Source organism: Cryptomeria japonica, unplaced genomic scaffold (genome assembly GCF_030272615.1).
Source record: "Cryptomeria japonica unplaced genomic scaffold, Sugi_1.0 HiC_scaffold_175, whole genome shotgun sequence".
NCBI lineage: Eukaryota > Viridiplantae > Streptophyta > Pinopsida > Cupressales > Cupressaceae > Cryptomeria > Cryptomeria japonica.
This window is the reverse complement of record NW_026728997.1, coordinates 68485-72500: the sequence shown is the minus strand read 5'-3', so window position 1 is coordinate 72500 and position 4016 is coordinate 68485. Positions and strand designations below refer to the sequence as shown.

Sequence of the window (4016 nt, the reverse complement as noted above, 5' to 3'; positions counted from 1 at the left end):
CTTGGCTGGGTTTGCCCAGGGTGCGCTCCGAAGCGGGGTTACTGGAGCGCCCCCTCTTTTTTTGTCAGAGCGTTTGGTGGGGTTTCTCGCATTGGCTCTTCCCAGGCCCGGTTGTTGGGTGCGCTCCCACCCTGGCGCGCGCGAAGTTGGAAGTTGGGTTAATTGCCCGGGCGCGCACCTTCGCCAGGGTGGGCACCTTGGTGCGCACACCTTGGCTGGGCTGCGCACCAGGGCGGGCTCAAGATGGCACCAGCATTCCCTTTTTCTCACTATCTTTCAAAACGGAAATTTTAAAATCTCGTTTTTTTTTTGCCTTTTATGGAAATTAGTGAAGGCATCGCATCAAAGGTGCGCACCTCGCTGCCCACCTTGGTGTGCTCCGAGGTGCCCACCACGGTGCGCAACGCCGGTGCGAACCCGGGAGCGCCCCGATGTGTGCTCCAAGGTGCGGCGTGCACGAAGTCGGACCCCGGTTTGCCCCGGGTGCGCACCTCGCGTGCACCTTGGTGCGCACACCTTGGCTGGGTTGCGCGGCCTGGTGGGCACCATGGTGCGCACCAAGGAGCGCTCCGAAGTGTGCTCCAAGGTGCGGCGTGCACGAAGTCGGAGCCCGGTTTGCCCCGGGTACGCACCTTCGCCGGGGTGGGCACCTCGGCTGGGTTGCGCGCCCTGGTGCGCACCAAGGAGCGCTCCGAAGTGTGCTCCAAGGTGCGGCGTGCACGAAGTCGGAGCCCGGTTTGCCCCGGGTGCGCACCTCGCGTGCACCTTCGGCGGGGTTGCGCGCCCTGGTGGGCACCATGGTGCGCACCAAGGAGCGCTCCGAAGTGTGCTCCAAGGTGCGGCGTGCACGAAGTCGGAGCCCGGTTTGCCCCGGGTGCGCACCTCGCGTGCACCTTCGGCGGGGTTGCGCGCCCTGGTGGGCACCATGGTGCGCACCAAGGAGCGCTCCGAAGTGTGCTCCAAGGTGCGGCGTGCACGAAGTCGGAGCCCGGTTTGCCCCGGGTGCGCACCTCGCGTGCACCTTCGCCGCGGTGGGCACCATGGCGTGCACGAAGTCGGAGCCCGGTTTGCCCCGGGTGCGCACCTCGCGTGCACCTTCGCCGGGGTGGGCACCTCGGCTGGGTTGCGCGCCCTGGTGCGCACCAAGGAGCGCTCCGAAGTGTGCTCCAAGGTGCGGCGTGCACGAAGTCGGAGCCCGGTTTGCCCCGGGTGCGCACCTCGCGTGCACCTTCGCCAGGGTGGGCACCTCGGTGCGCACACCTTCTCAATGTTTTCTTGCCTTTTCTGGAAATTGGTGAAGGCAGCGCATCAAAGGTGCGCACCTCGGTGTGCTCCGAGGTGCGAACCCGAGAGCGCTCCGAGGTGCCCACGAAGTCGAAAGTCGGGTTAATTGCATTGTTTTCCCCGGGTGCGCTCCGAGGTGCGCAACATCGGCGCGCACCAAGGAGGGCTCCGAAGTGTGCTCCAAGGTGCGCACGATGGCGTGCACCTCTGGTGCGCACGATTCGGAGCTCGGTTTGACCGGGGTGCGCACACCTTGGCTGGGTTGCGCACCTTTTGTGCGCTCCAAGGTGCGCACGAAGTCGGAGCTCGGTTTGCCCCGGGTGCGCACCTTCGCCAGGGTGCGCACCTTGATGCGCACGCCTTGGCTGGGCTGCGCACCTTGGTGGGCGCCATGGTGCGCACCTTTCGTGCGCTCCAAGGTGCGCACGAAGTCGGAGCTCGGTTTGCCCCGGGTGCGCACCTTGGTGGGCGCCATGGTGCACTCCGAGGTGCCCAAGATTGGTGCGCACCAAGGAGCGCTCCGAAGTGCGCTCCAAGGTGCGCGCGAAGTCGAAAGTTGGGTTAATTGTCCGGTTTGCCTCGGGTGCGCACCTTGCGTGCACCTTCGCCAGGGTGGGCGCCTTGGTGCGCACACCTTGGCTGGGCTGCGCACACCTTGGCACCCGCGTTTCCTTCATTTTAAATTTTTTTTTTTTACAATCTCTCAAGTGGGAAATTCTATAATCTCAACTTTTTTTGCCTTTTCAGGAAACTTTTGAATGGAGCGCATCATTGGTGCGCTCCGAAGTGTGCTCCAAAGCTCTCTCCAGCTGCGTGCACCTGCCCCGGCCGCGCACCCGGCCCCGCCCAGCTTCGCTCACCTGTCCCGGGCGTCTGGTGCGGAACCTTAGAGTAAGAAACATCACCGTGCACCTTGGCCAACGTGCGCGACTCGACCGAGCGCGCACTGGCCGAGGTGCACACCGATTTCACCTGGGTGCGCGCGCAGCACCTCGGGCGCACCGGGGTGCGCGCACAACGCCCGGGTTGCACCGTGGCCTGTGTGCTCGGGGCGCCTCGGGTGCGCGCTCGGTGTCGCCCCCGCGCGCGCGGTAGTGCGGGCAGCGCACCCCGGCCCGGCCCGGCCCCGACGAGAACGCAAACGGGCAAAAGGTTTATTCAAATAGCATTGCGATGCCCGGCGAAAAACTAAAAAAGGGTGCAACACCGGGACTTCCCGGGAGGTCACCCATCCCAGTACTACTCCGGCCCAAGCGCGCTTAACTGCGGAGTTCTGATGGGATCCGGTGCACTAACGCTGGTATGATCGCACCCGTTATGAGCTTGTCGCAGTGTGTACTTAGCAAACCGCGACCCACGTGCGAATCCACCCCGGCCACCCACCCCCGTCGAGGTGCACACCCTCCCTCGCGAAGTGCGCCCCGTTCGCCAAGTGTGAGCCCTGCCCGGGTGCGCGCACCTTGCTAGGGCGTCGGGTGTGCACCCGGCCCGGCCTACGTGCGTGCACCTGTAGGGGGCGTCGTGTGCGTGCAGTGTCCCGTCTGCAACGCGGTGCCCACACACCACCTCGGGCGCAACGACCTGCGCTCACATGTGGGCCGAGTGCACCTTGGTGCATGTTCGGGGCGCCTCGGGTGCACGCTCGATCTTGCCCCGGTGCACCAAGGCGCTCGGTTTGCCCCGGGTGCGCACTTGGTGCAAGGTGGGCACCCAAAATAGGGATCAAGCACCAAAACACAAGTTTCGGGATGCAAAATGGGACCCAAGGACCACAAATGCGTTCCAAGACCCATGATGGGTCCACGAGAACAAAAATGTGTTCCGAGACTTAATAAACAAATATTGGGTTTTAGGAGAAGAAACATGCTCTGATGCCCAAAACGAGAATCGACCCCGAAAAGGCCACAGGCCAAAAGTGGGATGCGAGACAAAAAAAAATGGGACCCGAGGACCAAAATTGGGTTCCCAGGTCGAAGACAGGGCAACCGGACAAGAAACGACCTCTAAGGCTCGAAATGAGTCCCGACGACTAAAACTTGACAAGAAGCACCCATCAGGCACCCAACTCGACACCCATGGGATGCCGACCCACCCGGGCTTCCACCTAGCACACCTTGGCACCCACCCACCCTCGCACCCAACCTCGCACCCAACTTAGCACCTTTGAACCCACATTGGCACTCACCCTGACCCTGGCACCTTGGAACCCACATTGGCACTCACCTTGACCCTGGCACCCACCTTTGCACTCACCTTGGGACCCACCCTGGCTCCCACCTCGGCACCCACCCAGACACCCACCTTGGTTCCTTGGCACCCACCTTGGATCCTTGGCACCCACCCCGACACCCACCTTGGCACGCAACTTGGCTACTTGCCACCCACCTTGGCTCCTTGACGCCCACCCCGACAACCACCCCGTGACCTACCCTGGCTAGGGTTGGTGCACACCCACCCTGGTGCCCACCTTGGCACCCACCCTATGACCCACCTTGGCACGCACCTTAGTACCCACCCCGTTACCCACCCTAGGACCCACCCCGTGACCCACCTTGGCCAGGGTGGGTGCCTTGGTGCGCACAACTTGCCTGGGCTGCACACCAGGGCGGGCTCAAGATGGCACCCGCGTTCCGTTTTTTTCACTATCTTTCAAAACGGAAATTTTAAAATCTCATTTTTTTCTTTTTTTTGCCTTTTCTGGAAATTAGTGAAGGCAGCGCATCAAAGGTGCG

The 4016-nt window shown here is 62.8% G+C and overlaps 1 non-coding gene across 1 annotated transcript; it reads right to left on the bottom strand.

The window, feature by feature from the left end:
• Positions 1-2479: 2479 nt before the first annotated feature.
• On the bottom strand, positions 2480-2598 carry LOC131867572 (5S ribosomal RNA). The gene has a single exon (XR_009366124.1). It is a non-coding gene; the product is annotated as a 5S ribosomal RNA (ribosomal RNA).
• Positions 2599-4016: the final 1418 nt, after the last annotated feature.